General features: G+C 40.9%; 1 long non-coding RNA gene across 1 annotated transcript; it reads left to right on the forward strand.

Moving 5' to 3' along the window:
* The first annotated feature begins 626 nt into the window (after positions 1-626).
* On the forward strand, positions 627-7,055 carry LOC146766755 (uncharacterized). The gene is made up of 2 exons (XR_014957070.1): positions 627-817; positions 6,308-7,055. It is a non-coding gene; the product is annotated as an uncharacterized LOC146766755 (long non-coding RNA).
* Positions 7,056-9,735: the final 2,680 nt, after the last annotated feature.

Below are 9,735 nucleotides of genomic sequence, written 5' to 3' on the forward strand. Positions count from 1 at the left end.
CGGGTTCCTCCCGCCGCCCTGAGGGCGGAGAGCGCCCGTCCCTCCCGCTGCCCCAGCGCGGGGCCGGTTCCTCCCGCCGCCCTGAGGGCGGAGAGCGCCCGTCCCTCCCGCTGCCCCAGCGCGGGGCCGGTTCCTCCCGCCGCCCTGAGGGCGGAGAGCGCCCGTCCCTCCCGCTCCCCAGTGCGGGGCGGGTTCCTCCCGCCGCCCTGAGGGCGGAGAGCGCCCGTCCCTCCCGCTGCCCCAGCGCGGGGCCGGTTCCTCCCGCCGCCCTGAGGGCGGAGAGCGCCCGTCCCTCCCGCTGCCCCAGTGCGGGGCCGGGTCCGCCCGCCGCCCTGAGGGCGGAGAGCGCCCGTCCCTCCCTCTCCCCCAGTGCGGGGCGGGTTCCTCCCGCCGCCCTGAGGGCGGAGAGCGCCCGTCCCTCCCGCTCCCCCAGTGCGGGCCGGTTCCTCCCGCCGCCCTGAGGGCGGAGAGCGCCCGTCCCTCCCGCTCCCCAGTGCGGGGCGGGTTCTTCCCGCCGCCCTGAGGGCGGAGAGCGCCCGTCCCTCCCGCTCCCCCAGTGCGGGCCGGTTCCTCCCGCCGCCCTGAGGGCGGAGAGCGCCCGTCCCTCCCGCTCCCCAGTGCGGGGCGGGTTCTTCCCGCCGCCCTGAGGGCGGAGAGCGCCCGTCCCTCCCGCTCCCCAGTGCGGGGCCGGGTCCGCCCGTCCCGCCGTGCGGCCGAGGAGCTGCTGAGGACTGCGCGCAGTGCGGAGCAGCAAGGGCAGAACCAAGGCTTAGAAATGTCTCTCCCCGGTGTTTTATGGAGCTACACACACACACACGTAGGTAGCATCTCCCAAGTATCGTAAAACTTGCCGCTCCCTTGGGAAAACTGGGCTGGTTGCCTTTCTTGGGCTTTGGACTTTCTGGAGGGAATAAAGTGTCCAAATCGTAAAAAAATTATCTGATGCCTAAGTTAACCACTTATAAGGAAAAGAATGAGATTTTCCAGATTTCTTAAGGCATTTGATAAACTCACAAAATCTGCATTTTTAAAGTTCCCCTTCACAATCAGAACAGAGACTTACTCGATTTGTAAATTAAAAAGTTCCCTATAATCAACTTCTCATCATCACCAAATTTGATTAGTCAGTTAGAAATATGTATATATTTGCAATGTCTTTACAGCCTACTTTTCCTGCTCTTATAAATCTTTATAAAACTGGTTTGCCTTAATATCAACACCTTTGTACTGATCGTTTAGACCATCGTACATCATTGTTTAAGAGAAAGGCCATACAACTCCAATTGATTTTTTTATGCTAAATCCCATTGTGATTCTGCAGAGCCGAAAGAACCCACAGGTTCAGATTTTACAAGGGCCTGGCATGATATATTGCCGAATACATTTCTTGTACAAAAATGTTCAATAATACAGATAAATATTTTTGAAAAAACTGTACAAGCCAATGAGAAAATACTTTCCATAGCAAGTCTTCATTGTTTCCTTTTAATGTGGATACTAGTCTCTGATGTGTCAGTAGGAATCACAAAGATAACAATTACAGGCAGAATGCAGATACAAAATAGGATGTATACACTATTTGCATATCATTACCATATGTATTGTGTTTTGTACACAATCATTGTATATATTCATAGAAAATGAAAGAGTAAGAGCTGATTGCAGAGAACCAATTTCATAGAACAAACTAGAACACTACTTGGATATAGAAATACTCTGACAAGGCCAGAACAATATAGCAAAATTAAGAAACAAGTCCCAGCAATTATTTTAGATCCTAAATAAGGCACACCAAAAATTTGACACTTTTTTTTTTTTTTTTTTTTTAAACTTCTTGAGAATTCTCGTGGTCTCCAAATGCAGTATGCAGTCTTCTGGCAGACAGGACATCTGCAAGCATGCACTGGAGGGCAGCAGATCCCAACCTCTGCTATGCCATGAGGAGCTTCAAAAGGGGGAAAAAAGAAACTTTAGCCTACCATTGGCCTTTTGTTCCATTGATGCACGTATTTTTCAGAGAATTGTGTACAAAGCAGATGTCAAGGGGTAATCCATGAACTGTGATACTCCCCAGGCTTCTGCATCATCCTGTCTGCTGTAGGCCCATAATACAGACAGCTGAAGGGATGTTGATAAGATTCTCCTGCTTCATCCTCAGATGATGAAACAAGCACTGTTTGAGTTCTTGCCCTAAGTGCTGCTCAGTGTTTGCCAGATCAGCAGAGACAGTCTGCTGGAGTCCAGGAGGTTTTGAGTCTTGTCTGCTCCAACTGGCACCGACATTTCTTCTAGTGCAAGACTGTGACTCTTGTAGGTGCAACAGAATCTTTTGAGCATGTGAGTTAATGGGATCCACTGCAGTTTAACTAATGTGGCAAAGACAGTAGTGTCTGTTCATTTAGTTACAATTCTGTAGCCTCTGGTGCAAGAGTTTTTGTTTAAATTTCAATGGAATTATGAAAATTTATAAAGAGGTCCAACTTCTGCAACAATCCAAGTCTGCTGTAGTTGTGGATGACTATGAGAATTGTTGCTACCTATGTGCAGTAGCAACTTTTCAAAATGTATCCCCAAAGCGACAATTTTTTTAAAATGTAATTGTATGTTGTGCTTTAAGCAGCAAATCCTCACCTTGCATTTCAGTCAGATGGTCTTGAAGGAGGCCTGTCTCATCAGTGTTAGAGAAACTGAGTAAGCAGTCCAGCTTTCCTACACTTTGAGCAGTATGTAGGTCCAAAACTTCTGTTTCAAAGATCACTGGCTTAAAAGAATTTTAGCAGTTCTGGCACAGCAAGAAAAACAGGAACACTGGACCTAATGTTTAAATACATTGTCTGATGAATAGAGGATGCAACAGTTTTCATAAAATTAAATCAGTCCTGAAACCCAGGGCTCAGCTAAAGTAATAAATTTAGGTGTGGTGAGGCATTTGGTTTTTTAGATTTATCTTTCATACATAAAAATAATACCTATTTCTGTATTTTAAAAGTATCTTTGCCATCACCTGAATTTAATTTTCCTGACATTTTTTAAGGACCCCAAGTATCTTGTACTGAGGTTCAGTTTGGAAGTATCTTGTTCATTTTGTAAGTGCTTAATAATGCCTCCGCAATTTTTGATAGAAGTCTACCATGGCAGCTTAAGACATTCTCATTCATTAGAAGTAGGAATTAATGCATTTTTAGTCTAATTTCATATAATCATGATCCATCTTTTTTTTTTTTTTTTTTTAATAGGAAAGGAAGTCAGGAGTCTGTACACTACAAAACTGATTAGTGAGGTTTTCAATTGAACTGATTTCAGTTCAATTGAAAAGGACAAAATTACTTGGCAGAATTTGGGTGCCCAAGCACACTATTAACAGTCCATAAAAAAATCAGCTGACTTCAGCTATGTTTTGTCCATCAGAATTTTCAGCCCCAGCTGCAGTAGATAAGATTCTAATAAAACTGTATCTTGGTCAAATCAAAGTAGAAATGAAAAACATAAAATTTAAATAAGCTTTCCCTTGGCATATAGCCAATACTTTCCAAAGTGGTATTATACAAATCATAAAAATAAAACCTTATATGTGGCAGTTCCAAAAAGCAGATATGTGTGGTAATTTCCTTTTTATATGAATTTAAGGCTCTAAAGATTTCTTTCATTGAAAAGACAAAATATTTCATTACTGATGGAACATACAAGTCTTTGTCACAGATTTGTTTACTAACAAGAAACGGACAAAAGCCTGTTTTTCTCATTACAAAATCCACTGGACAGCAGATGAGAGAATCTCTTTGCTCACAATTCCTCTTCTCATTTTCTTCCTCAATTCCTTTTCTCCCTCAGAATTGCCCAGCTATGCTTTTCAAGTCCTGCTTTTCAAGCAAAAGCACAGGAAGGCAGGCTCTGCAGCAGCTCGGTGTCCTGTAGGCATGTCTGTGCAGTGGATTGGGCAGATACCCACACACCTCCCAGCCATGGATAACTTGGAGTCTCTTGGGTGGGAGGGACCATCCTTACCCCTGGCCCATGGCCCTGCTGCCACTTCACAGTCTGCTATGCTGTGGCTGCAAGCCCTGCTCAAGAAAGAGAGTGAATCTTGTCCTTTGCAAATCCTTATTTGAGGAGATGAGGAATCAGTGTGCCATCTTGAAAAGAATGTATGATAATACAGATGAAGAAGTACAGCCCAAATATCTCACAAGCCCAGCTTTATTCCTAAAGGCTGAGTCCTGCCAGCAGCTGGATTGAGAAGGGGATGTGACTCTGCTCCCACACTGTGTGACTAACACTGGATTGCATAAGGGAAATCTAGGAAGCTGGAAGTACTTCAGTGAGAATTTTCCATATTACTCAGAGTATGGAGCATTAAACAAATGCATAGGATTTTTCAGTCATTTGGGGTGAGGTATATGACTCATTGTTTTGTGATTAGACATTCCAAATATATGCCAAGGAACTCCCCATAACAGGTTGTGCAGTAAGCATTTATTTTGATTCTCATTAAAAAATAATGAGTTTTTCTTTCCTTTCCTGGTAGCCTGCACTGTTACAATTTGCTTATCAGATAATAGTTACTGTATAAGCTTGGCACTGTTTTAAAAAAGGCATAATGGCCAATTAATGTGATCCTGGAATTCAGATTATACTTGCTTTATTGCCTCTAAAGAGATAATCTTAGAAGGTGCTGAGAGGACTCCAATTTTAAATTACCTCATACATTTTTAATGAAAGTATGAGAAAGAAAATTGAATGCAACTGCAGAGTGAAGCAGGTGTTGGAAAGCTCTAGCATTTCTTAGCAGTAGCACAAACAATTAATTTATTTGGATATTTTTCATACCACCAATGCTGATCTTATATTGTGTCTATGGGTCTTTGACTTTTTTATAAAATTTAGAAGTATTATAAAAAAAGTATTTTTTATGTAGTGAGGGTTTGTGGACAAAATTAGGTTTTTTCCCCTGTAGAATCATGCCATTAATAAAAATGAAAGAAGGTATGAAAATGGAAGTATTTTCTGATAAATTCCAGCAGTACCTTTCGTGTATTTGAATTGAGGCAAAGATATTTTGGTATAACAGACCTTCTTGCCTTATTTTTCCCATGCTCTCTAGAAGACATAAAGCAAGTTTCCTTTGAGATGTAGCAGAGAAATTTTTTTCTTATGAGTTCCTCAAGTTAGCAGAAAGTGATTCGGTGACATTTTTTTTTTGGCGTGGGCTTCAAATAGTAAAGAATTGATGTGTACACTCTCTGAAGGGATATTGGGAATAATTTTTTCAGATAAATTACTGACCAAGTTCAAAATACACATTCAAAAAGAAGACTGAAGGGAATGAGGAGATGATCCAGATTAAATGTGTGCTGAAAGACAAATAATTTGCCTTTGGTCTTTTGATGTAACAGTTTCCCTGAGGATCTGAGACTGCAAGGTGAGGAGCAGATACTGTTTTTTTTGTAAGGGCAAGTTAAAGGGGAAACAGCCTATACTGGTAGATCCCAAACTGAGTGTTTCAAAATGATGCAAAGTGAAACCTTGTAACTAAGAGTGTTTAACTGATTCACTTAGTTTGGATAACCCCAAAGTGGGGAGCAACATCACACCTAAACCAGGCTGCAGACCTGAGGCAACAGCAACTTCTGATGAAAAATTAGCTGGGGACTATAATCAGCAACATGAGAAAACTTGAAGGGAGTGACTCTCTTGGGCTGTTCCAACTGAAATCAGGGATGCATGTTTGAGGCCTAACAAGCAAAAGAGCAGTGACGATATAAAACAACACAGTCAGGAGTTCCCTACTGGAGGACTTCTGATTTCTAGCAAGCATAAAGTTGTCCCCAGACAAGTGCTGAATTCAAGAAATTCAAGACTTTTCAAGAGTGCTGAGCATTTATGAAATATTTACTAGGTGTAAATTTCTGTCCCCTGTGCAAGGTGAATGAAATGTAAAAAATAAGATATAAGTGAAAGAGGCCCAGGATAGTTGAGAGAAACCAGAATCTGCATAAGAATACACTGAAGTATATTTCTGCAGAAAATCATGCAATGTAGTGTTTCAAGTGCTAGATTCTTAATTGCATTTTTTATAACTTCTACTTGCAATACTAGAATTGTACAGTGGAGTCAAAGCATTTTTTGAGCAATAGGAGTGAATGGTATTTGAATTCCAAAGCACTAATTTTTTTTATCATTATTATTTGTTAGTAGCATTCTAGCAGACACACAGCAATTATAAGTAATGCACTATTAAGTGTCAAATGTGAGTTGATAATGCCTGCAGCACTACTAGAGCCAACAAACATTTATTTTGTGTTGAAAGGTCTTGGAAGACAAATACTCTCATCTTATGCTGTCTACTTGGAGTCCACCTTAGAAGTTCCTTGGAAAGTCTCAGACAGAGACTTTACAAATAATCAACAAGATGCAAGGATCACCAGGAGGCAAGAATTCAATACCATTGACATGACACAGAGAACACCATTCTTCAGCATGAAAAAGCAAGGCAATGACTGGAAAACAACCTGCTTAGAAAAGCATTGCTTATGCCCCCTTATGCAGTTGAGTTTGATTTTTTATTTCTTTCCCTTTTGTTGTTACTCAGAATGCCTCCTTAATCCTGACATTCTGGTTTCTTTATTCAAGCCTATATTTCTTCTCCAAACCCTTTGAAAACATTTTTTTCCATGTGAAATACTTCTCATATGATATTTCTAACCAGACGTTCTGTGTTCTTAGCACGGGCTTTGTCTTAAACACAGATTAAGAACCACCTAGCTAGTTCCTGTTTTATAATGGTGGCTTATTCCAATTAACCTCAGTATGGCTTTCAGCACTCTTACCTGTTCTGCCTTTCAACACTGAGTACCACCTTGATCCAATCTTTTGACATTTCTTCTGTGGGACAAAAAAAGTCTTTGTCTTTCTGTCTGCCTTTTCAAAGTAAATTCCACTCACAGGGAATTTTGTTTTAGAATTGTATCTGTATTTTCTACTCCCCTTCTTCTATCTTCAGCTTATTCATCTTCTTCCTATGTTTTGAAGCCCACTAAAAGACTTCATTCAGCAGAGTATGTGAACAGAATCTTTGTTCAGTAAAATGCTTAATTATGTTTTACAGTGGTATTCTTATGAGTTAGGAGCACGTGTTAGGAGCACTGCACTGGGACCAGGTCCTGTCCTTGTGAAGGGTGAGATTTAAGCACAGTCTTACTCATGTATCTCTGCAGTTCTCTGTCTCTTTCCTTCTAATGTTCAGCCTCAGCTGACAATATTCTAACCACTAAATGATTTGAAGTCAAGACAGCTGTATCTGAATATAGCAGCTTCCATCAACCCCCTTGTAAAATGTCATACTCTGATTATTGCAAGCAATTTGGAACAGATAGCCAGGTAGGAAGTGTGTCATTCAATTAAAATTCACTGTAGCGCTGTCTTAGTTTTCATAGTCACAAGAGGCGCAGGAAATTCTTCTTAACTGTCCTTTTTTTTTTTTTTTTTTTTTCTCCTGCATGGCCCTATATATTTACACACTACAAAGAAATAAATGCCTGATTATTTGGGTAAATGGTATTTTTAAATATTGTTCTAATTTCATCTGGCATAAAGCTGTCAGGATTTTGGAGGGAATATGAAGTGTCAGACCCTGAGACTCCCCGTTTTCACATTATCTATGGCTTTGAGATATTCCTGTCTTGAGAAGAAAGTATATTGATATTTCTGTCCAGTTGATACTCGATGAAATTTTTATGATTATCCTATTCATCAGATGAATTCTTTGGAGCTTTGCTAGTTCCGCACTGTCCCGCGCGGCCTGGGAGGAGCAGGGTCTTGTCGGAGCGAGAGGCAGAGGAAGGAGCGCAGGTCCCTCGGGCAGGCAGAGCTGTGACTGCCCGCGGGTCCGGCAGAGGGAAGTGTTGTTCTAAAATTCCCGTCCCTGCAGGAGAGCCTTTGTTTGTCATTTCGAGCACCAGGAATCAATGACCTGGAGCGTATGGAACATGTGATTTATACATTGTCAGTAGAAGACAAAGAAGCTTTAGCAAATGCCAGAAAGAGCAAGTAAGATAATAAGGATGTACCAGGTAATTAAATGAAACTATATTAATAACTATGAAGCTTACATGTTTTTTATTCTCTTGAGTAGAATAAATGGTAGTATGGAATTTTAGGAGTTAAAGAGTTGAGGTCCGATTGTTCATGCTTCACCTAAACATGCAGCTGTAGCTATTCAAATCTAAAGACAGGATCCTGAGAATCAGATAGGCAGAAATGCACTTGGTGATTGCAAAGCAATTGTCATAGGGTGCTTTATTTACAGAACAGGCTCAGCTTCAGATACTGCTGCCAGCATGATCACCGATCAAGATGCTGCTGCTCCTGCAACTCCAAACACTGCTGGAGGGCTAAAAGACAAGAGAACTATAATCTCTGTAATATCAAAAAGAATTTTCAATAGAAAATATTTTAAAGTGAAATTCTGACTGTATTGCCCTTTTAAATATACAGCACTTTCCTATATAGCTTTCCCTTTCTTACTACATGAGATTTCCCAAAATTGTACAAATGAAGGGGTTGAAGCAGATGCTCTGGATACCCAATAGTCACACCAAGCATAACATTTGAAATAATTATTTCATATATATACATATACATATAGTTGTGTTTGTGACATCTAAATAGCAAGTTTAAAAAATCAGGGGATGGCAGAATGTGTGAAAGGAAGCTCAACTTTCACAGTATTGTCAAGCTGTTGTCTTTCAGTATCTTATAGATGGCTGTCACAAACAAATAGAATGGGTGTTGGAGCTTGAAGAACATTTTCCAGATAATGCTGCTTGAAAAAGACTGGAAGAAATTAATCCTGAAATAATTGTCACTAAGCTGACTTAAAGATGAGCTTGATTGGCTAGGTATACAGTGAGTAGCTGCACTGCTAAAATGGTGCTGGTTTTGAGTAAGGCGTTAACCAAATATTTCCTTTGCTCAGAGATTGGTATGGTGTGACTGACAGGCTTAGTCCTCCCCTTGTGCTTCCCTATGAGCTATCCAGTATCTATATTTACCCAGAGTAAAGAACTAAACCTAGATAACTTTGCTGCAATCTTCTGCTCAAGAAATTATGAACCTTATGAGCATTAACTTCCGTGTTCTGACTTAATTCAATCTTGGTTTTGTAATTTAGTCAAACATGAATTTGTCTTCCTAGTATATTGCTGACAAAAAGAAAATATGGCAGATCCCAGAGAAAGACTTTTCATTTTTGTTTTAGTAGAAAGCAAGATTATAAAACAAGATGTACTTTTATTTATTTTGCTCATGGAAGGGGGAAATAGTCCCTGTAAAACGGATTAAAAAATTCCTCAGGGAAACCCTAATAGAGCAGAAAATTTGTCTTGATGATGCAGCCAGCTAAGGAGGTGGCAGGTCATGAGACAAAAGGGAATTGGTCTCCTGGGAAGAGACTGGCCTGTTCTCTGCTGTTTACCAAACCTCACCAACGACTCTTGGAGCGGTAATTGCAGACAATGCCACAGATGTTGACATCTTTGTGGTGACAGCAGCTGTTTCTCTGAGGTTAGATTACTATCAGTGTACATACCCTAAGTAGAAACCATCAGCCTAAAACAAATACATTCCCTGCTAGGCTACCACCGGGACTGCAAACTAGAAAAACAAACGGTCTTTGTTTTTTTTTTGTTTGTTTTTTTTTTTCTTTCAACACACCTCTTCATTGGTATTTCTACAAGT

Source organism: Lonchura striata, chromosome 8, assembly GCF_050655825.1.
Source record: "Lonchura striata isolate lonStrDom1 chromosome 8, ASM5065582v1, whole genome shotgun sequence".
Classification (NCBI taxonomy): Eukaryota; Metazoa; Chordata; class Aves; order Passeriformes; family Estrildidae; genus Lonchura; species Lonchura striata.